Below are 24,797 nucleotides of genomic sequence, written 5' to 3' on the forward strand. Positions count from 1 at the left end.
TGAGTCCTCCCCTCTTTGCACAGCGAGCTGACAGGGGATATTTTTATCAGTCTGCCACACACACACACACACACACACAGTGCAGGAAAAGGAACACATTCATTTGTAACTGCACACTCCAGCCAAGGACAAGATCTCAGCAGGATAGAACGTAGTTGTCTTTTTTGCACTATCCGAATAGAAATCATTCATTTTTATTTATGTACCTGCCTACACACTATTATGCAAAGGCGGCGCACACAAGGCCATGTCCACTTTGCATCCAATGAAGCAGAAAACTGTTCTGCAGAGGCAAAATGTTTTCCCCAAGGTCTGGACCCTTACTGTGGTTTTAAAGTGCACTTTCTTTTGATACACAGACAGTTTTTGCTCTTTATGGAGTTTGTTTTTCTCTGGCTGTCTGAGAATTCTGCCAGTTGAGTTGTGAAGTGTCGATGTGTGCGTTACATTGGGAGAGGTTTAAAGCAACACAATGCAGGACTGCAACCTTCAAGTAATGTCTCCGCTGACTTACAACAACCGCGTGAATGCCACCTCTGCCGGAGCCTGAGCAGATCTGCATCGCCCGCACTGGCCCTATGGAACTTTTGGTTTCAAAGAACTCAAACAAGGAAGAAAATGAACCGACACAGGGGACCTAAACCTGTTTCCACAGTCACATTATGGGTCCCCATAACATAAATGACTACATTTTAAGGTGAAGATATGTTTTGACGTTAGGGATAGGCCAGTACTAATGTGCCAAGGTCAGCTGACATAGGGCGATAGGCGGGGTTCACCCTGGACGGGTCGCCAGTGTCCTCCAGTCCATCTTGTTGATAAATCATGTGATTCAAACAATGTTCATGCAGTGTCAACGTACAGTATAGAGGTTATATAAACCGGGCTGGAAACCAAAATGTTCTTTTCTCTTTTCAGGGATAGTTTTCATTTCTGATATAATATTTAAATAAGATGTGATAACACAGGCTGCTGTACCTGGATAAATGGTCAGCGTTCACTGGTTTCAACCAGAGAGTAACAATGCGTCCGTTTAATTGTTCAAATTCACCAGTTTGATGTCGGATAGAGCTCTTAAATGAAGCCCAATTAGATTAGAAGTCAGTGGGGGCGACACAGCTGAAGTGTGCGTGAGGGAGCGGGGAAGAGAGAAAGTGGCGAGGGTGACATTAATAAAGCATGTGCTAAAGTGGTGTCACTGGGCTTCTGTGTTGACATGTCAGCGCCGCTCAAGAAAAACATGTCCATCTCCAGGGCATTGTCTGTAACTCAGCATGTTAGAGCAGGAAGATGACTTTTACGTGAGCGCTCCCTGACTCTCAGACATCATGTGATATGCATATGGTGGAAAAATAAATAATGTGTCACGTGTTGTTTTAAAATGATCATGAATAGTATTAAATCAGCGTAATCCACTCTGACAAAAGGCTCACTGTTTTCAACATGGGTTTACTTTCCAGGATTAGGATATTTGAATGCAGCTAAAATTAAAGCAGGAAATCATTTTTTTTCATCTCCAAATTCCATGCAAATCCCTCCGCTCTGAATAGTTTGTTTTGCATCTGCAAAGGGCGGTGATGGCCAGAAGAATATGATTAGATTTTCTCAAAGCAGGATGGTTTCATCTCTTTGTAGTGACAGAAATACCTCAGTGCAGTGTGCTGACAGAAAGATGATGCATAGCAGGTGTTGTAATTGAAAACACTGTGAAGAGGGCGGACAATTTATCTCGCTTTCACTCCTTGCTTCAAATTTCCATGAAGAAATACCCCGAAATGCAGATAATAGATAAGAAAGTTATTGATTAGGTTGGGTGGAAGGAGAGGCGAGGAGAGTATAGGTGCAGAGGTTCTCCATCACTAATCTCTCCGGCTGTGACTGCATCTAAATAACCTGCAGAGAGGGATAAACAGACGCATTCATCATGGAACTGCTGGTGCAGACAGTGATGGATGCCTCTGCCTTCTCTCACCCTCCGCCGAGTTGCTCCCTCCTGGTCAGGGATCGGAAGTGACACCAGCACTCGGGAGAGATACCTGGCTCTAACCAGGCAGAACAGAGTCTACTTAAGTTGTGCTGTGATAGAAGGATTCAGGGCAGACGCTGTGAGTTTGTCGAGTCAAGCCTGTCCCCTCTCTACTTGTGTCTTTTAGTTGGTAGGATTATCTGTCCTGGTATAGATCCTGTTTGTTTTGTCAAAGAGGAAATTGGTTTTCTGGATTTGTGTGCGAGTGTGAAGTGAAGTCAACCATGCATGCTTTTCTGTGAGCTTGTATAGGCCCTTACATTGATTTCGGTGTGCATTGCTCTTGGAGCTGCATGCCAATGCACTGTGAGCCAAATCCCCTGAGCTGCCTGAGAAGACGTGCCCATGCCAGCTTGCCTCAGAGGTGCCAGCCTGATAGATATGGTGTGTGTGTGTGTGTGTGTGTGTGTGTGTGTGTGTGTGCCAGGCTGTGCCTTCTCTCTCCACCCCTGCAGCATTAAGATTGATCCCTCATTCCCTCCCATTCCTTTCTCTCACACTCCTCTTTGTGCTTCTGCCTTTATGAGACTGTGAATAGGTGAAGCTCACAGACTCCAACAGATGGCCAAAGCTGCCCTGTTTCACTGTCTCTCTCTCTCGCTCTCTCTCTCTCTCACACACATGGACGAGAGTCTGGAAAAGCCAGAGTAAAAGGCAGAAGAAAAATGTGAAAAGGAGAAATAGTGGAAACAGGAAGCAACACATGCGAAAAGCAACTGAAACTAGTGAAAGCAGAGAGAGCCAGTGCATGGTGGGAAAGCATGTGCAGAGAGGAGGACAGACACACTATAACGGCAGCAGGAATATGCTGAAGTAGAGGTAGAGTGAGACAGCTCATGGAGCGAGTGAGGGCAAAAATTGAATTGTAGATTTAAGGAGCCTCTCTCCTCCCTCTTTCCCTCCCTCTTTTATTTATCTCATGTGAAACCACGCCTCCCTCCTTTCACTTGTCAGTGCATCTATAACAGTGAGCTGTCTGCATCAGGCTGTGTGTGTGTGTGGGGGTGAGACCAGCTCTCCGCTCTGCCGGCACGGTGGACCACGTCTGAACGGACCGGACGCGACTGGATGCCACTGGACTGACCAGAAGAGGTGTGTGAATTCTAGTGTGTGTGTGTGTGTGTGTATTTTTGGAAGATGACAGACAGCAGCATGTGTGTGTTCCTGTGGTGTGTGTGAGTGCTTGTTCCTCCACAGGACTGGGTTCCAGTGTAAGTGTATACAGGAGGTACAGTGCTGTAGCTTTGCCCTAGTTTACACTTGAATGCTCGGAGCCTTTCTCTTTGCCTCTGAGATTTATGCATGGAGTTGCTCACGGCGCTGATCGTAAGGGCAGAGGAGTTGCTGTTTATCTGCTGGAGCCAGTTAGTTGCTTTTCTGGCAGGACGGACTTTGCTGTCATGTGCTGTGTTTCCATTCTGGGATTTTTATATAAGCATTGTAGCACAGTATAGTATGTAGCCTATTGTATGCTGCTGCTGTAAGAGAAATATTACAGCCCTGTGGATAAAGAATCACTTTCACTCAGAGAAACAATCACCATGGCTTTCACAGCCTTTCACTCTGTGCTGGCTCAATGCTTGTATAGTGTTTTGTGTGTGTGTGTGTGTGTCGTTTTAAAAACTCACCAACAGTGGAAATAATACTCTTTCCAAAGACAGGACTGGTGTGTACCTTTTATAGGAACCTCTTGTTTTTTTTTTAAATGATAAACACTGGACGTATTCACCACTCAGCATTCCTTCAATACATACCATGTCAACAGCTGCAGCCACTACCACTGCTGCAGAGGTCTGTACACGGCTGCCCCTGTGGTAAATGTACTCTCTATCAGTGTTTTGTCAATATTCTGCACGGGTCAAAAGGCTGTGTCATCGCCAAGAGGGGGCGTTTAAGAGCAGCAGAGCTGGTGGGGGTAAAGCGGTTGGTGGGAGGGTGCGAGCACTGACCTAGAGGCTGAAATATTTATGGTTGCCAGAGACCGCTGGGCCACCCGCGCCAACTGTTAGTAGCGTTGTGGATGGGTGGAGTGATGGAGGGATGGATGGAAAGAAGAAGAAGAAGAAGCTGCGCAGATCTGTTCTTTAAGCATTCATTATTTATCTACAACACACTCTGACATGGACGCTGTTACCCCCACATCAACTGGCCTCTTTTCTCACTGAGATGCCGGTGGACTGATGGAGGACGCTCCTGCTCGGTTTACCTGTCAGCTCGTCGTCTGGAACTTTGAAACTGCAGCTGTGTGCGATGTGTGTGATCTCTGAAACACCCTGACGCTGATGTGTCGACGTGCTTTAGTGTGTTTGTTGTCTGACTCTTTGTCCTCACTTTTAGTTTCTTCTGCAGCTTATAGGCACTTTATGCTTAAATAGCAATCTTGTAAAAACAGCCTTGTCAAGGTCTCCTGGCACCATTCAGATTTCCTCAAGGCTAGAAATTGAGGTTACCTCTACACCACTCTGTTTCCATTTAAAAATGTACAAATCCTGCTCAAATATGGCTGTTGTACTCATTACCCCAGAGATTTGGAGACGAACACAGAGAAAACAACATGTTCATAAAAAGCTGTTGACACCATTTAGTATGGACAAGCAAAAAGAGAGACCTTTGGAAACAATGACACAATTACCTGCTTTCATTTCCTGATTGGTTCTTATCATCAGTTTCATCTCATTGTTGAAATGTAGAATATATAGAGTACATATATATAGATACATACATATGTATATTTATATATATGTATATATATATACATATAATAGAATCTTTTCACCATCGCTGTTCCTCTGAAAATACGCAAACCACTTCAGAGGAGAAAATCCACTTCCTGTTTACAGTGGTCATGTGTTGTGTTATTAGTTCTTAGTTATTAGGTGTATTAGTATAGACACAGATTAATTCTGAATTTGAGCTAAAATGCCTGTCCGGACTCAGCGAGTCTTCCTCTGAAAACGCTCTTGTTAAAAGAAAACGTCTGGATGTAGCCAGAGCCTAGAGGAGGCATGGAAGTCTAGTACTCTCTCAGATCATTTGATTTGCATCATGTGTTATTGCAGAATTATTGATAAATAATGTCAAACATATCTCACATATCCTAACTGTCACTCACTTTGCTTAAAGTAAAATGAGCAGGTATACAACATGTTGTATTAACACAGGGAAATTAGAGCAAAAAAGGCAAATAACTTTTATTGCCATTAAAACAGTTTGCCTCTCTGATTTTTGCTTAAGACCCAGTCGGAACAACAGTCTTTCTGCATGGAGTTTGCATGTTCTCCCCGTGTGTGCATGGGTTTTCTTCCGGTTCTCCGGGGATTAGGTTAATTGGACACATAATCTGATAGGTAGGTGTGAGAGTGAATGGTTATGTGGCCCTGCAGGGTGTGACCCCGCCTATCGCCCTCTGTGTCAGCTGAGATTGGCACAGCACCCCCGCGACCCTCATGTGGAGGATAAAGCAGTAGAAAATGGATAGATGGATGTTTGACGTTGTAAATCAATGCAAGGTAATAAAACTAACACAACACACGTCAGAAGAGAAGATGAAACTTAAAGGTGGGGAGGGAGATCATATTCTGGATTACCGATGCTGCGCAGCGTTCCTTTTCTCTGGAGGTGTACCTTCAGAGGAAAGTCTGAAGACAGGGGCTCGGACTTTTAAATTCTAAATGTAGCCAGCTCCAACACTTGTTCAAGGATCTCCAAAACCTATGTTTTATTATTATTATTATTATTATTATCATTATTATCATTATTAGTACTATTATTGTTATTACAGTTATCCTGGATTTTCTGCTGATTGGAGGTGGAGCTCATAAAAACAACTTCAGCTCTGTCAGTGGGTTTAGGTCCCCACAACATGAGTAATACCTGGACACACACACACACACACACTGAGTCGTTGGCAGCGATGACCTTGAGACCTGTTAATATTATTTGCTCTGGCCGTGCGGTCGATACATAAAAGGCCGTATGCAGGACTCCCAGTGAAAACGAGCCACTTGACAATGTTCAGGATGGCTGGCGACGCAGCAGAGGGGAGACGCCAGCATGAATATGTATCGTATGTTAATGCCAAACACAAAGCTGTTGATGAAAGCAGAGGACACGTTCCCTATCGCTCCTCTCTGGAGGAAGTGCCATCGACAAACCTATTGTGGCCACAGCTGCTTCCCTGGACGCAGGGGCAGCGTGGTGACAGGAGGCAGATATCAGTGACCGCAGCCAAGGTGACACCAGTCCTCGTCTCTGCAGGCGGCCGCAGCAGCGCCAAGGTCAGCTCGTTTTACCGCCTCCTTGACCCTGTGTGGTTAGACACAGGCAGGTCAGAGGAGAGGAACCTAAAGCTGATGTCTTTAAACATTTACAGCGTCGTTATAAAAGAGGGAGACATTGATTTATTGAAGAGCAGAGGATGCATATAAAGGAAATGAGGTTTTCCAGTCCATGTTTATGACACTTCTTCTTCTTCTGTAGCTACATCATGTTTGATTCACTAAAACAAAGACCTGACTTAAACAAAGCTGAGCAAAGAAAAAAAAAAGAAGAATATTTTCTGGGCCAAACAACTACAAATCCAGAAAATAACCGAAAGATTGATTAAGAAAAATAATAGTTAGTTAGTTGCAGCCTTGACGTTGATAAAATGTCATGGTTTGTCATAAACTTGCAGCTTGAATAGACAGTAATCTGTATTATATTAGCGACCAGGGCTGTAATTATTATTGTTCTGCTTATTCACTCTTCATACTGCAAATTTGATGGGGTTTTTATGCATACTTGCCTGTTGTGGCACCAATAAATATCTTAATAATTATTATATGAATATCTTATATCTGGGTAATTTTTCCTGAATATTAGAATATTTTATTATTCTGTACATTTGAAGGCGTGATTGTAACACACTCCATTTCTTCCTGGGAATGACTAAAGTCTTCTGATTGTGAGTCTGATTATCCATCATGTAATTAGCACAAAAGTTGGACACGCACCCAAATGCACTTTAAACCCTGTGCTATGGATCCGTTAAACAGGGCCACTGTCTCATTGATTTACCGGGATCCTCATTCTTGCATTTAATGCTTCATATTTTTATAATGTCACGTGGAAACGCTCCACCACTTACTCTTCTATATAAGTTCTACTATAATGTTATTTGTGTAGTACACATTCATAATATACATTATCTCAAGGCACTTTACACAGTGAGGTGAAGACTTTTCAATTATTCCAATCCCTCTTATAAATAAAGACTCAAAGAAATAAAGACTCAAAAATCAAATCACAATCCGATTCTGAAATATACTCACATTTACTGAAACGTGGAAACAACCAGCACTCACTCACTCATATTCAGCTCCTGCATTCAAAGTAGCCTGCCGGTAAGTAGCACTCACCCGTTCATCTGTTATGTATGAGCTGCTGCTGCTGCTGCTGCTGCTGCTAACAGGTCCTGAGATCAGAGTGTGTGATGTTGATGCCGCTGCTCCTCTCGGCTCTAATGACAGAGAGGCAGAGGCTTTGACAGCCATTCTCAAACGGAAGATTAGTCTTTAGCACATGAGGTGTGTGTGTGATTCCCAGCATTCACATGTGGACACATTTGACCGCTGTGTGTGTGTGTGTGTGTGAGGGCAATCAGATTTTAATCTCTTCCCTGTGTATGGCTGAGCGGCAGCAGTTGAAGTGTGCCACGGGGAACTGTGATTACACCCCGCTGGCCACAGAGTGCCGGCCTCACTGCCCCGTCTGTCTCAGGGGACAGCAGCTCGTGGCGGTATCAAACAGCGGAGATGTCACAAGATGAATTCTGCATCACCTCCAGTCTCACACATCCCAGTGTTATCAGTGGCCTTTTGCCACAGTTTACTTACAGTTCGGAATCATTTACAGCAGTCGTTTTGGCTCAAGTTCAAAGTCATTTTTCGTTTTGTTTGATGAGCACAATCTCAGCTGGGATTATAAGAGAGGTTACTTTCCACCTGGGTCCCTCATGTGTGGGTTTTTAAGAGTTTGTATTGATCGGCCTGCGATGTATTCCTCGTGTCTCCTCTACTGCTCACTGAGGCTCCGTCCATGATGCTGATCTGGTTTTTATTTAAAGGTGACATAGAATGCTTGTATCACACATATATGTTAGTTATGGAGGTCTACTTACATATATGAACTTGTTTTCATGGTTAAAAACCTCCTAATCGCTGCAAACGAGCCGATCAAAATATCTCCTCACTGACGCTCTCGTCAGTCGCGCTGTTTCAGACCAAAACCACACCCCTAGAATGTGGACTGTGTTGTGATTGGCCAGCCAACGAGAGCTTTCCCACTGTCCTGTGATTGGCCAGGTACCTGGAAGTGACGTAATCGATAGGCCAGCTCTCAGATACACAGCTCCCCCTCTGGCACGGTGGATGCTCTGCATCTCAGCAGCTACAACGAGAGTAGTTCTTCTTCTTCTACTGCGGTTGAATGTACGCAACCGGATGTGCCCGGACTAGTGCCCGCACCAGGAGGCGCTACGGTGGTGAGAGGAGTGGTGAGGATTTTTGATGACGACATCAAATTAAGGAAGTACAACACTATTTTCTCAGCAGTGGCTGAACTGTTTGTTCTGAAACTTTAGGGTTTCATAAACGAGGTCATGACGCAGATACACACACAAACGCAGCGTTAATTGGAGCTTCCGGTCTATGTTGGCTTTAAATAACAGCAATCTGGCTTCTCTCGCGTAGTCCAAAAACGTGCAGAGGTTAATTGGACAAATTGACCATCGGTGTGAATGTGACGGTGAAGTCTCTGGCGACCTGTCCAGGGTGTAAACTGCCTTTCACCTTCAGCTCCCAGTGACCCTCATGTGGAGCATAAATTCTAGATACCTCATTTACACGTAGTTTTTGTGTCGTAATTTACACACTCTCCCCTCTTGTGTTGATTTTTCACTGCTCGGTTTTGTGGGATTTCAAATGTACCTGATTTCATTAGCGAGAACATGCAAGTCCACACAGGATTGGGATTTTCACCAGTGTCTGCAGCAGTACTTGCCACGTTATATAAAATAAATATGTACGCTAAACCAAAAGTGTTTTTTTGTGATTGGATTTGAAGACGCACAGAGAGCCGTCAGACTTGAACATGCAGCTGCACACTTGTGATTCACTCAGGACCAATGTCAACACTGAACGGGGTGAAAACCTGCAGCGTATAGTCTGAGTGTCTAAGTGAGGAGAAGAGAATGTGTTTTTAAAAGCAAAATATTTGTAGAGTATATGTAGCCAATGAGGTGTGTGCCGAGATGATGTCCATTAACTCGCCTGGATTTAGGTAAACAATCAATGAGAGCACTCAGAAAGCAGCGTCTAAGTGAGCGTTCATGGTATTTTTAAATGAAGGCAGGATGCAGTGGTGAGAGTCTGACATCGTCCAATCAGACCCACCCTAATTAAGCAGGGAAAGTTTGGAGGGAAATAATATTCTGTTTTTGCCCAGTGCAGAAACAACTTTTGGAAGAAAGTTCAGGATGAAAAATATGAAAATGAGCCAAACAATTTACTTCTGGGTATAACTCAATCAAAAATGACAGGGAAACTGGACGTTAACTTGCAGGATATTTACACCTCCCTGTCTTTGACTTTATTTTGATGTGTTTTTTGTCCTTCTTGTTGTTTTTGGAATTAGTTGATGGGCTACATCTTATGTTTTGTTACTAATTGTTTATTGGGCAGTTAAACAAAGAGTTAGAAATCTATGAATGCGGAGGGAGGAATGAAATAATGATATATATATATACGGTGTAGTAGAAAACCAAACCAAAATACACAATTTTCCATGCAAAACATCATCTCTGCACTCGTTTTAAAATAGAGAAGGAAAGAAAAAAGAAAAGAGGCGTGGTAATGAGGACAGAGATTTGAACAGCAGGGTAGACAGAAACTGTGTGTTTTTGTGTGTGTGTACTTGTATTTGTTACCTCTGCAGGACTTATTCTGGCATAAACACTGACCAGTAATCCTCATGGCAACTGAAACCTGGTCCTAATGAGGCAGAACCTAATATGTGTGTGTACCATTTTCCTCATGTTGTATCCAGTCATGGTATCTTATGCAGGGATGTGGTTGTGTCTTCTTTATCTGACTCTACCTTCATCTCCAGTTCTGTGCCTGCCTCCCCCCAGCACACACACACACACACACACACACACACACACACACACACACACACACACGTCCCTCTCTCATCCCTCTCCCGTATTGTCAGAGCCAGTGTTGTGTCTAATAAGGTTTATAGAATTACAGATCTCTGAAATTGGATTTTCTCACTCCACCAAAGCAGCAGGATTAAGGGTTTATGGCCGAGCACATTGCAGCACAACTGACCTGTGACTGAACTGCTTTTTTTTGCACCATCACAGCAGGTAGATTGATGTAGCATCAGCTCAGGGAGAGATTCTGTGTGTACCTGACAATTAGACTGATTCTGAGGTTTGTTTCTCTAATGTTGGCCACTCTCTCTCTCTCACGCTCCTCCCCTTCCTCCTCAATCTGTCTCACGACTTTTGACTGCGTTTGATCTAATCCTAATCTAATGAATCTTTTCATCTTCCTCTCCTGACACATCCCACATTTCTACTCCCAAACCAGCTCGATTCATTCTAATCCTTAAATACTGGCCGCTGGTGAAGCAATTGATTTACGGCGATGTGGAGCGATGTGGGCTCATGTTTAATAAAACTGTGGGACTTATTTTCCTATTTTGAACCCACCATCCAAAAGCCACCTCATCAAATCCTGATCATTTCCACTGTTGTTGCTCAGATGTGCCTGAGCTTTAACTACAAGTCCAGTGAAGTGAAGTGGGGAAGCACAGGGGACAGGCAGCGCATCGTGAAGTCATTAGAGAGGTCCATTCTTTCAGCTTAGTCAACTCTTAATTAGAACGGAGGTAAAGATTGGGATGAGGGATCAATAGGGGGCAGAGCCAGGATTCTAATCCACGGATATCTGTCGGCCTCCTGCTCAACAGGGAGAAAGCAGCCGATCAAAGGAACCGTGGCCTCCTGCTCATTTACCTTCCAGTCAAACTTCATCAGCATCATTGAACAGACAGCTCATCTCCACTCCGCTGCTTCTGTTTGTTAATGAAGGCAGAAATCTGGTAGTTTTAGAGCTTTTGTGGAGCTCGTCGAAGAACACAGGATTCATTAGCACATGAGCTCTGTATGGAAAGGAATATTAAATTGAGACACCGCCATCTTTTTACTCCGCAGCTAAAAATAGTCTTCTTGTGTGATTCTTCCTCTTCCTCGTTGCCTGCATAGGTAATAACCGTCTTTCTGCCCTGTCACTTCTTGATGTATCATCCTCTTACTCACATCAAGGACAAGGCCAGGTGCCGAATTCTCCCTCCGTCGCCACACTTGTCACACCGCCTCGTCGCCCGCAGCCTGTTTCAATCCCCGCCTTCTTCCTGCCCCTCCTCTCTGCTCACTCATATTACATCTGTCGCTCCTTTGTTTTACCAAGAGTCGGCCGAGTCCTGTCGCTTTATTTGGACGCCACCTTTGGACAAGTAAACTGTCCCGTCAATATAAGTGACGTTTCTCCCGTTTTGATGCTGTTATAGCGCAGTTTTTTCTTCTCCTCTCATCTGTGGATACGCTTCATGGCGAGACGTACGCCTCGACAGAAGTCAGAGATTGTGTTTAATCTGCAGATGGACGGACACAGGTGTCCAGTCTCACTTCTCTTTGATGCCTATGAGTGGCTGGCAGAGCAGACTCATGTAGAGAGCAGCTGGGATCAGAGCTCTGCCGTGGCATTGACGTCTATGTGGGCGTACAAGGTTCTCCAGCATGTTCTTATCTTTGGTGCAAATACCAAAGGGCTGCGTGTGCGTGTGTGTGTGTGTGTGTGTGTGTGTGTGTGTGTGTGTGCAAAGCATTTCCCAAAGATTACATATGAAACATTAGATGCTCCGTCAGTCTAGAGAGATCAAGGCCTATGATCTGTGTGTGTGTGTGTGTGTGTGTTAGAGGTTGCTTTACATGCTGGAATATAAACTGACACCTGTCCAATCACAGCTTGGATTAAACTGTCAACACGCCTTCACAGGCAAACACAAAACAAGGCCTTGTCGCTGTAGAACACGATGGTTTCTGTGTGTAAACAGATGCGTGTTTGTTTTTTACCTCCGCTGCCTCTGACACTACAGGGGAAATATTCAATATGTTTATATATACAGTATAATCCTCACACTTTTACCAAGTGTAAGGATTTACTTCTCTCTCTGAGTGAAAGTGGGTAGTTTTACGTGTGAGAGATAAACACAGTTTCTGACTCAGGTTCAGTTAAACCCGCTTGAGCTCAGGTGTCACAACATCAGTCATTATGGGTTTTTATCTTCCAGAAACACGCAATTACAGACCACGTAGACTGCTACACCATGTGTGCTTGTTTATCTCTGAGTGACCTCCTAAAACAGATGTGTCACTGTGTGTGTGTGTGTGTGTGAGGGATGAGTGGTGGGACTGCATGGCACCTGGACTCAGAATGACACACTGCATCACACAGATCCTCATCTAACTGAGGTAAATCAGAGTGCATACAGTATTTATGGGAGAATTTTCTTTTAAACAGAGCTAGAATTCCTCAGATAGTAGGTGTGTCGGACTCTTTCTGAGCTCTTAAGTGGAGGCTGCATATTTTCAGAGCATTCATCTCGTCTGGACTTTGTGTTTGCTTACAGGACTTGGCAGTCAGAGACTGGTTTCACTGGGCGAGGAGAATATTAGCGACAGGAGAGAAGGTAAGGCTGTTCTCGTCCTCGTTTCTCCTCTTCACACACGTGTAGAGAGTTTTCTTGCATGTGTGACGTGTTGCTGCAGCGACTCCATATTTCTGTCTACAGTTCTTTGGTTGTCGGCGTCTTCCATCGTCAAAATGTAAAATGCCAGATTACTGAAGAGGTAACTAAACCCCCTTCCTCTGAGGCCCGCTCAGTCCAATGTTGATGATTTTGAAAAATGCCAGGAAGTGGGCTGAGTGAGGGAGAGGAGGAAGGAGGGGGAGCGGGGGGCAGTGCAGGGGGCGTGGTCTGGTTGTGAATATGTGAAAGTGGAATGTGACCCTTGCAGACTCGTATCCAATCTCAGATGAGGTCTGGTTACTGAACTAGGAAGACACATTTTAGAGTTTTGAATTGCCTGCAGATTTAGAAGCTTGTATTAAAGAGCAAAATGTGCTTACCCCACTGACAGATTCATTTTCTTAAAACAATGTAATGATATTTGTCTTATTTCTAGTAGGACTGTTTTTGAAAGTGTGTAGTTCAGTGGCAGACCTCTCCAGGTACAGTGAGTGATGCATTTTCCTCACACCATATTCCTTCAGATAGAAAGTGGCAGCTTGCTGCAGCCTGCCTTTTACCCACTGATTAAAAGTCAAATATTAAAGTGCTCTGTTGTGAGCTCAGCCTAATTGATTCTTTCCACCGGGTGCACACAGAATGGGCTGACAGCAGGCAAAACCAGGCTTTGTCAACACTGGGCATGCTGCCTGACTCTCAGCATGGCACCTCAATAAAGCCCCATGTGAGTGTGCCAACCTGCGGCACCACACACAGACAGGCCACTCTCCACTCTGACCAAGCTTTATAGTAACAACACAGAAAGTGTTCACTCCTCTGTCGCGTGTCAGCTCCCATCAGTGAAGGTGTGTGTGTGTGTGTGTGTGTGTGTGTGCGTGCGCTATAGCGACATCCTACATCCTTGTACAAAGTGTCCCGTCTTCCCATCGCTTCTCCACCTGTTAAGATAATTGCATTAATGGCGTTTAACAAGATTATCAAACACAGGATGACACCAAATATGTCATCGCCGCCCAGCCTGTGTAAAAACAGGGAGGCTGGTGGAGATCCTGGTTGAAGACGCACATCTCTTACCAAGTAGTGTTTAACAATCCATGAAGCCACGTTCACGTGACAACAGTTTTCAGAGCCATAAGATCACTGTGCATCATCCCACACTGCACAATGTGCTGTCTTGTAATTCAGAACATGGTCACACAATTCAAATCCAGATGTTGAAAATGTCCTCAAGCCAACGTTAAGACTGTCATAATATATCATAACATCTATCTAAATAAAAGTCATACTATCTATCTAAATAAAAGTCATACTATCTATTTAAATAAAAGTCATACTATCTTTTTAAATAAAAGTCATACTATCTATTTAAATAAAAGTCATACTATCTTTTTAAATAAAAGTCATACTATTTATTTAAATAAAAGTCATAATATCTATCTAAATAAAAGTCATACTATCTATTTAAATAAAAGTCATAATATCTATTTAAATAAAAGTCATAATATCTATTTAAATAAAAGTCATACTATCTTTTTAAATAAAAGTCATACTATTTATTTAAATAAAAGTCATACTATCTATCTAAATAAAAGTCATACTATCTATTTAAATAAAAGTCATAATATCTATCTAAATAAAAGTCATAATATCTATTTAAATAAAAGTCATAATATCTATCTAAATAAAAGTCATACTATCTATTTAAATAAAAGTCATACTATTTATTTAAATAAAAGTTATAATATCTATCTAAATAAAAGTCATACTATCTATTTAAATAAAATTTCAAATCAAATGTCATAAATGGAAATAACTGTTTTAAATGTTTTTGTCAGTTTGAAGTGGATGGCGTTATAAAATATCAGGTAAATAAAAAGTACGGAACTAAGATAAAAATAATTAGTCTCTGTTGAGTTCACCTGCTTCATTTAGTCTCTTTAATCTCTTTAATCTAATCATGTATGGAGCTGCTGTATTCTACATTTAAATAGTGAAGCTTTTATTGTGAAATATTTAGTCTGTCCTGCAATATCTGACTCTGAAACATGAACACGATATACAGTATGATTGTAGTCTTAGTCTATGTGACAGATGATTCACACAAGAATGAATGTGTGAGAGAGTGAGTGAGTGAATGCTTTTCTGTCCAGGACTTACCTCGACATGCCAGCAGGTCTCAGCCGATTGTGTCTGAATATTTCAGCAAACATGATTTAGTTAGCGGTGATTAGCCACGACATGCAGACTTGTGAGTGGATTATAGTGCTGAAAATGTAGTGTTTACCTTTGGGGATAATGAATTGAATCCGCTGTCGCTCTCTTGTCTGCTTACTCTGTGAATTTACAGGACATTTTTATGTGTGTCTTGAAATGGCTTTGCTCCCATTCATTTCTAATGCTTTTTATGCTTCACATATAGAAAGAGGGCAACAGAGCTCCTGGTGCTGTACAACAGTTATTGAGTTCAGACGTTCATTTCATCCACAACGCGTTTCTCATGAATCTGATTGACCTTTTCACTCGCTGTCATCCACAGTAAAAAGGTTATGGGCATCTATTAATCCAGCCGCGTCTATTTCCCTGTCCTGTCTGATGCTTTATGTCCTGACGGTGTGAAAGGTGGGCCGGAGATATGTGGGGGCTGAGGTCAGAGAGCCGGCTGATGCTGCTGTAATGACTCCATTAGTGAGATGGGGCACACTTGGCGCACTGACACAGCACTAATTACAACACAGGGGTGATGAACCTGATCAAGGACTTGCTAATACATATTTAATAGAAGAGAGAGAGAAAGAGAGAGGACTGAGAGAGAAAGGATGAGCAGATTGCCGTGAGCGGTGTGTGCAGAAGAACAGTATCACAACATAGTATTTTTATTATTCTCCAATTTATTCTTATAAATTCATACTCAGGTTTCCAGAGTTTCTTTCTTTTTCACTAACAGCTGTACAATAAAAACAAAACAACCTTTTCACTCCGAGCTAGAACAGCTTAGACGGTGTTTAGCCCTGTGAAAGATGGTATTCAATGTGTGTGTACGGTGCATGCAAACTCCGGCTCATGCACCTCATTGTATTAACAACAACATCCATCCGTCCATGTTCTACCGCTTTGTCCTCACATAGAGACAAACGACCATTCAACCATTCACTCTCACTCTCACACCTACAGGCAATTTAGAGAGTCCAATTGACCTAATCCTCATATCTGTGGGATAAAACCACAGAAAACACACACACACACACACACACACACACAGGGAGAACATGCAAACTCCATGCAGAAAGAGCCTTGTTCCAACCAGGTCCTCTTGCTGCAAAGACAAGTGTGCTAACCACTACACCACCCGTGTGAGCCCCTGACAGTAATTGATCATATATAATAAAACATTTTTCATGCTGCTGTTAACAGTATATTCCAAAGCCACCAAAGGTGTTTCTCCCACATGAGTATGATTGACATTTTAAGTGTGACTAACCAGGCCTGCACCCTGATCACCACTGTAGATCCCCGAGGGTCCAGAGTCTGAGCCGGGGTCCTGATCATAAGCACAGAGGGGCCGACAGCTGGCTGCCTCTCTGACTGCCTCCTAATGCAAGGCTAATAGGACAGAGTGCAGTCCCAGAGGCCACAGCTGTGACCTTGACATGAGCCTGTGCAGTCAGACAGGTGGAGGGTGGAGGGTGGAGGAAGGATGGAAAGTTGGAGTGCCTTTACAGAGGCCAACAGGCAGCACCTTTAAATATTTATCTACTATATCTTAACTATAGCTGCTCTCACACATGCGTGGAAAGCTTCAGTATGTAACCGTTGGTGATTTCTGTTGTTGCTGAGGTTATTACTCTGTCTCTGTTGTGTCTTTGTGAACAGAAACGTGACTTGTGTTGTGTTTCTCTGGGCTTTTGAGATGTTTGTGCCTCTCGAAGGAGAGTGACAACGAGTCACAGTGCACTGTAAATAAAAACCTCTGCTGTTTATCTCTATTACATGATCTTAAAATACACTTTTTACCTTTCATTTCAGATCATACCTGGCCAAAGAAATACCTTTTTAATGTTAAAGGAAGGATATTTACATGTATTAGAAACAATGAAATTGACTATAAGTGTTATTAAGTGACTTTTTTAAATGTACATTTTTCATCGACATATGAAATTTATGTTCTAATATTTAGTGTATTTCACAAATATCAGTCAGTCATCATCTAACCGCTTTATCCTCCACCAGAGGGAGGAATGACATCTAAACACAGAGAGTCATGTGGAGCAGATACACTTGATGAGAGCTGTGTGCACTGGCATTTATGACCATGGAGATCCTCCATGATTATTTATACAATATGTGGAGGCACGTGACATAACAGAGGATACATGCACACCTTGTGTTGTTTCAGATATTAAACTAAAGAGCAGTAAGGTACATGGAAGAGAGTAACTGTGCTCTTTCACTACTCACTATTCTTTTGTCCATAAAATGTTGAAAAATGTCTATCACTGTTTAACAAACCTGGAAATCATGATGTTCTCAAATGTCTTTTCAGTTTTAATGATTGTTTTGTCAAATGGAGAAAAGAAACCATAAATATTCACATTTAAGAAGCTGAAAAATCCCAAAGCTTTTAATTGTTAAAAAACAACAACTCCGATTAATGATTAATTTAGTCATTGATTAGCAATCGATTCATTGAATAATTGCTGCAGCCATACTACCTACCAATGATTAATCATCAGCAAAGCAATGTTTCACTAATATTACATGATAATAACTTCATGGCAAGCTAACATAACATTGGACATCCAGTCTCCTCATAGCGTTATTTAAAAACAAAGGCTATAAAGGCAATTCACACACACACACACACACACACACACACACACACACACACACACACAGCTCTTTAATCTGTCCCTCTGGGTCTCGTCTCTCTCCTCCTCATCCACCTGAATAGCTACTTTAGACACATTAGAGCTGTGCACTTCTGCACTTGACGTCGCTGATGGCCCTGCACCCGCTGCTGAGGTGGAGCTTGTGGTTACAAACAGATCTGTCATTTTAGAACATTTTGAGTCTTTTTTTATCTAAGTTTCGTTGCGCCCACCCGACCCGGGGAGGGGCGGGTCTGGTTCAAGATTCAAGATTCTTTATTGTCATTCCAACACACATTAGAACATGATGTGTATAGTATAGTCTGGAGGACAATGCGGTGTCCTGTGAGTATTTGTCTCCTTCCTCAGTCAGTGACACAGAGGGAGAGGACACAGAGGGAGAGGTCACAGAGGGAGAGGTCACAGAGGGAGAGGTCACCCTCTCAGGGATGGCCTGTAAGCATCATCCACAGTTGTGTCTGATCAATCTGAGCCTTCATTAAAAGGCTGCCAAGGCCTTTGCAACTCAGTACAATATCAATACCCTAACACCACAGAGAGACCTCAAGAGTCCACAGGAGAGACGGTTGGAGCTTCGCTGTCATTAGTGGGTTGGCAGAAGGCCAGGGACCCCCTTTGTTGACCACTTACAGTCTCCCTGCACAGACTCCAGCACAGGTCAGGACAGACAGATGGTGAGTCTGAGCAGCAGTGACATAGGTGATGCAGACCTGTGGAGGAGGAGACGGCTATTTACTCACAATGTATTATATTATGTAGAGTATTATATTATGGCATTACTTGGCAGCCTGTGGCCAAGTGGAAAGGGAACTTGACTTGTAACCAGAAGGTCGCCGGTTCAAATCCCCACCCGGCCAAAAAGGGCTGGGGTACCCCTGAGCAAGGTACCCATCCCCCCAATGCTCTCCTGGAATACTTTCCCTGAGGGGATTAATAAAAACTAACTAACTAACTTTATACTCACAGTGCGTGTGCGTGTGGGATTATTTCTGCATTTATGTTTTTCACATGACCGTAGGAGTGAGTGTGAGTGTGAATGGTTGTTTGTCTCTAGTTGTGTGTTGCCCTGCGATGGACTGGCGAACTGTCCAGGGTGTACCCCGCCTATCGCCCGATGTAGCTGAGATTGGCACAGCACCCCCCGCGACCCTCTGGTGGAGGATAAAGCGGTTAGATGATGACTGACTGACTGACATGGGCTCTAGAGCGAGTTGTCGTTCAAATGGAAGGTTGTGGGTTCAACGCCTGGCTTGGCTTGTCACATGTCGTTCTGAGGGCTGTGCCAGCAGCTTTTGCACGGGTATGAAAGATGTGCGATAGAAACATAGACGCGCTGTGTGCATGGGTGAGTGTCAGAATGTTTGCTGTCCTTTATAAACTAGTATGTGTTAGTGACTTTTCATTGTTGTGGATCATTTAGAAAGTATTACTGTCACGACATGTTAATGTTTGCTCTTGTGAACTTTTAAACCTACTGTGTTGTTTTAGGTTTAAAAACGTTGCCCTGTTTTATTCCAGTTCAACGTTCCTGCTGTGAAACCCACATTCCCTAAGTAGACGAGTGCTCTGCATGAGGTCATTTTTGAGTCGCACAAATTTGGGAACATGGGAATTTTAGTGGCCATACATAGAAAGCTTCTGTAATTAAGATCACTGTGTGAAGGTCTCCCCTCTGTGCTCTAATCTTAAACCCCAGTGTGCTTCTGATAGGGGAGGGAAGGACCAGTGTGTGTGTGTGGCTCTAAAACCCCAATAATCCATCAACAAAAGGGTCAGGAGAAAGCCAGCTGCTGAAGACAGGGGGTTAGCACCCAGAATGGGAGGAGACGAGAGGTAAAGACGTGGTCGTCACCTCTCTAACCCCCAAGGGTGTGCTTAACACCAGCAAAGATGGCAAATCTGCCCTTCTGTGTACGACTGGATCCTGGATGTGACTGGATCTCACTTTAGCACACACTGCTAATACAAATGCACGCTTGGTCTCGTCACAAGAAAGAAATAATGGTTATTAAGAGTCCGTGATGTGTGTGTGTGTGTGTACTAAGCTGCAAAAACAAATATTGATTCACATCATCTTCGTGAGGACGTTTTGATCTTGTGGGGACATTTTTGAGGGTTAAGACGTTAAGGTTTTAGGGCGATTGGGTTTCAGTTAAGATTAGATTAAGGGTTAGGCTTTTAGTTATGATGATTATGGAAATGAAGAATGTGTGTGTACATGTGTCTGCATGAGCGACGCAGAGAGGAAGAACTTGTGCAGAGCTGAGTAAATTGAAGCGATGCTCACGGTGTGTTGATCTGTGTTAATGTTGTGGCATTGGCTGCAAATGAATCAATGTATGGACCCTGAGATACAGTTATATATTTATATATATATATATATATATATATATATATATATATAACTGTGACAGTATATATATATATATATATATATATATATATATATATATATACATATATATACATATATAGGACATAAAAGGACATAAATATATATATATTCTCAAAACACCACTCTCTTGCATTCGCTGTGCATTTATTTGCATGTTTTCTTCCAACTTCTCAAATGGAATGTGGTGAACTCCGGAGTTGTTGGGTTTTTTGGGGGCGGGCGGGGTGAATTGTAACCAAGAAGCATGTTAATAATGTTAATAGGTGTGAACAGTTGTACTTAATGGCTTTGATCTGATCTCTCAGAACAGATTTAAACACCAGGTCACTGAACGCAATTATTTATTAGGTAAAGAAAAATAAAAGTATAATGACATCTGCAGCAGATGGCAGTTGTTTACTTAAGGATGAATCTGTAATCTGTAATAATGGTGCTACTGTGAAAGGAGTGGCATGGAATTAAAACATAACAAATGATAGTTGAAATAAACAAAATGATCTAATGTGCAGATTATGAACTGTGCATTACCACGAGTAGATAAATATCACCATGTTTATCCCAGTCGGATGTTTTCACGGGGCACATTGTGAGTGATGTCATCAGTGCAACAGTTGGAGAATGTGATACAGAAGTCACAGGGCTGCATGAAGGTCTCACTGAGGTGGTCGGTGGAACAAAGGTCCCAGGCTGATTTGTTTGTAATCCATTTAAGGCGAGATGTAACCCACTGTAGGGGGGCTTTGCCTCTGGTCAGTAAGTGCCAATAAGAAACAGCTATCACTCTGCGGGCTGCCCTGTCCACCAGCTTGCTCACTTGTTTCTGCTGTCGGCCCCCGTCTCAAAGGAGCTGGCGACGTGCCGCTCTTTCACATGCACCACAAATGGCTTTCCCATACAGAGCTCAATAGAACAGGAAAGGCAGGACACTCGCAGACTGCAAAGCAGGCGCATTTCCCTCAGACGTCTGAATAAACCTATGTCAAGTGAAAACAGCCACGTATTTACAAAACACGCCTGACAGTTGCTCATTCTCTGAGTCTTAAACCCTGGGGGGGTTGGGACTGTGTGTGTGTGTGTGTGGGGGGGGGTCGAACCCAAGTCAGGGACAATCAGGGCTCTGTTTGTGTTCTCTCTAACATCTCTGTGGTCTCTTTGGGAGTCTCATGGAGCACATTGCAAGGGTGCAGTGGAGGAAGGGTTAATGCCATGACCCTGCTGCAGACCTTCAGAAAACCTGCAGACCACCACGCTCGCCGTGGATGCCACTGTGTTGCTGCTGGAAACAGCAAAGTGAGAGCGAGGCGGAGTGAATGAAAGTGAAGGGATGAAGACTTGAATTCACTCACCAAAGTATGCAGCGACGCTGGCTGCAATCCAAGCTCATTATTAGGAATATGTTGACTGTTGAGTTGTTTTGTTTGAACCTGGACGAGTGAAAGAGTCAGACAGTAGCAGTGTGATGCTCCTCCAGTGATGCTGCTGCTGCTGCTGCTGCTGCTGGGGCCAAACTATTTGAGAACAACATATCAATATGCTCGTGTTCATTTGCTTCAGAATCAGAGATAATTAGCCCAAATCTTGTTTTCACACGTGTGTGTGTCTGTGTGTGTGTGTGTGTGTGTGGGTGGGTGGGTGCATATGGTTCACATTTATAGTCAACAGAGAAACTGAGGGAGTCTGTCAGAGCTCTTTGTTCTCCAGCGAGAATATATCATGACTGGGGCCTTTTGTCTGAGCTGACACCATCATAGTCTCTTTCTTTCCCTCTCTCTCTCTCTCCCTCCCTCTCTCTCTTTCTCACCCACTTATTTCTTCCACCTATTTGCCGACATCTCATCGCTCTCTCTCTCTTGCGCTGAAACCATTTAAAAGATAATGGGCCCTGTGGTTTATAGAGTTGCAGAGGTGGAGATCATCACTATCACTACCACAAGGTGACGTGTGAGGGCAGTTTGTCTAAGTCCATCCATCCATCCATTTTCTCCCGCTTTATCCTCCATCAGGGTCGCGGGGGCTGCCACCTATAGGGCGATAGGTGGGTTGTGAACCTGGGTCTTTACTGCGATTACTGCGGCTCTACATACTCATTAATATTTTATTATATTTTCAAAACAGGAAACGACACGGACAACGCATGTGGACGCTGAAGCGCAGTGCAGAGGTGTTTCATTATTGAATGTGTTCGGTGCCTTTGCCCTCATTCAGTCACAGGTGCATTAGTGAGGTCAGACACTAATGTGGGCTGTTTAATCTTAGTCTGGTTTACAGTCATCACTGCTCCAGTTCATCCCACAGGCGCTGGATAAAGAGGAGAAAAAGCTCTCTTCATGGACCAGGTTAAAACGTCACTGTACTCTGAACTTACGTGACCTCACCAACATCATTACATAGACATGGGGCGTGCGCGCGTGTGTCTGTAGACCACTGTGATTCAAACCTATCTTAGTGAGGTCAGTTTAAACATATGAGAACGTTTAAAGTATAACTTGTGTCTGGTCAGTTTTTCACCTTTTTCTCTATGGAGCGCCCCCTTGTGTCTCCCGCTTCATCCTCACTGTTGTAAACACTTACCGCAGGCACTCCCCACTCCTGGCCATGTGCATTTGTTTATAATGGAGTTTAAAAGTGCAACAGCGAGCGTTTTTGCATGCGTCTGTATTAATAATCAGTTCTCGCCATTCGGAAAAAGGCGACGTTTGGACTCCATGAGACCTTTGATCTTGTAAGAGTGGTTTTCCACTAACATAGAGACAGTAGGGGGAGTGGATACAACCCTCAGTCTTCCCACCACAAGACATTAACCATCACGATGATGGTTAAAGATCATAAGTCATTCATACACATCGATTTTTTAACCATAAATATGACGCTGTGCTGTGGAGCATTGTTATTGACTGATATTGCTAACAATGGCTAAGCCCAAGATTATGTTAACTCTTATAATAAACAACGAAGAAACACTGAGTCCAACATTCAAATGTCACACTCGCTTCTTCGCAGCAGAAATGTAATTTTCTCAATGTCAAAGCCCAACCACAGCTCTTTTGTGTGTATTCAAACAGGAAATTGCTGCACAGGTTGTGACTGTCTCCTGAGGATTTGTGCTGAGTGCCAAGCATATCAGAACCTGAGGGAAATCTAAATTAAATCTTCCCAGTGAATGGGATCAGCCTCTGCTCTATCTTGTGTCATCCACAGCTATTAAAGTTAGTGATTAGGAAGCGAAGGCACGTTTATTAAAGTAACGTGGAGGCGCTATTTTAAACCAGCAGTTGGAGATTTTCTGAGAATCCTCTCAGGCTTTTTAGTTGGCGACGAGAAGGTGTTGTGGGACATGAACTCATGTCTGATGTTTGGAGAATTTGGCCCCAACATTCAGGAGTTTGCCCGTCACATATGAAGAATGCGACCTCATCCTCACTGGTAAACAAAAAACACTTAATCCGGGTTTAAACTATGACAGACTTATAGAGTTTGGGACTTTTTTTTAACAACAGTACAAAAACAGAAGGTTCAGTGCTTCATGGCATATTTATTCTTACGGTAAACTGAAGCCATATGACATTGCAATTAAGAATTAGCTGCCATATCTTGTACACTACAAAAAAGATGAAAATAATCTATATTCTTATAATTATTACAAGTTTATTCGTGTAATATTAAGATGCCTTGTTGGTGCACAATCTTTATCTTTAGCCATTAGTATTAATGTGTATTAGCGTTCCTTGTTTTTTAAAACTTGCTTTAAGGCTCTATATAATTCCTGTTATCAATCTAATTATCGAGCATCTTCTTCTGAAATTTCACACAGACCAAAAACATGCAGATTTGGGGATTAGGCAAATTGGACACTCTAAATTGACCATATAACCTTTATTTTTTTTAGTAGTAATAATAATGAGACATTCGGTTGTTATTATCACAGTAGTAAATGTGTTGCCTTCAACATTAAATTACATTATTAATTACATATGTATAAAAGCCTGTTTGGTGTTTTAATTACAGTTGTCCAAACATTTTTAGATTTATTTCTCTGTTTTTGATATTCATAGATTTATTTTGCATCATTATACAGAAGTAGACATCGTTCCATTTCAAAACGAGCACTTTTATACTGAAATTCTAATATAGTCATGGATGTCTTTATTATATATGGTGGAATATTGGTAAATCATATTCTTCTCTAGGCCGGCCCCCCTCTTGACCAGATTAGACGCTCATTGGCCGTCAGGTCATTTGAGTTTGACTCCCCTGCCCAAGGGGGAGTGTTAATTAAGTTTTCACCACAGTCAGTGTGTCATTTTTAAAGTTTTTAGGGACTTATATTTAATGCATGTTATAGCTTTGACTTTGTCTTGTGTCCGTCTACTGTCTATGATTGTCAGAATGAGTTCAGAGACGGTCAGAGAAACAATAGCTTTATCACAAATAACCACAAAGTGTGGCTTTGTTAACATTGCATTACAGCAGGTGTCACTCAACAACTAGCTCACCGAAGGTTTGAATAATCGAACATAAACCTGCTTACATTTACACCCAATCTCATGCCAATTATTCACAATTATTTCTGTTATAATAATAATAATAATAACGTTACGACAGCTACTCATGTAACAGCTCATGACTTAGT

At 42.7% G+C, this 24,797-nt stretch overlaps 1 protein-coding gene across 6 annotated transcripts in view; it reads left to right on the forward strand.

Annotated features, from left to right (window-relative positions):
- The window catches only part of sulf2a (sulfatase 2a), a 62,943-nt gene that overhangs the window by 16,426 nt on the left and 21,720 nt on the right, over positions 1-24,797 (forward strand). The window contains exons 1-2 of one of the 6 annotated variants that reach the window (XM_044024482.1): positions 2,987-3,118; positions 12,767-12,826. The exons of 1 other annotated variant lie outside the window; for it this stretch is intronic. The gene's annotated coding sequence lies outside the window, so the exon portion shown is untranslated. Of the gene's footprint in view, positions 1-2,986; positions 3,119-12,589; positions 12,609-12,766; positions 12,827-24,797 lie in introns of those variants that run through there. 4 more of the 6 variants (XM_044024477.1, XM_044024480.1, XM_044024479.1 and 1 more) reach the window with 4 other exon arrangements.

The sequence above is a fragment of the Solea senegalensis genome, linkage group LG4, assembly GCF_019176455.1.
Source record: "Solea senegalensis isolate Sse05_10M linkage group LG4, IFAPA_SoseM_1, whole genome shotgun sequence".
Lineage (NCBI taxonomy): Eukaryota > Metazoa > Chordata > Actinopteri > Pleuronectiformes > Soleidae > Solea > Solea senegalensis.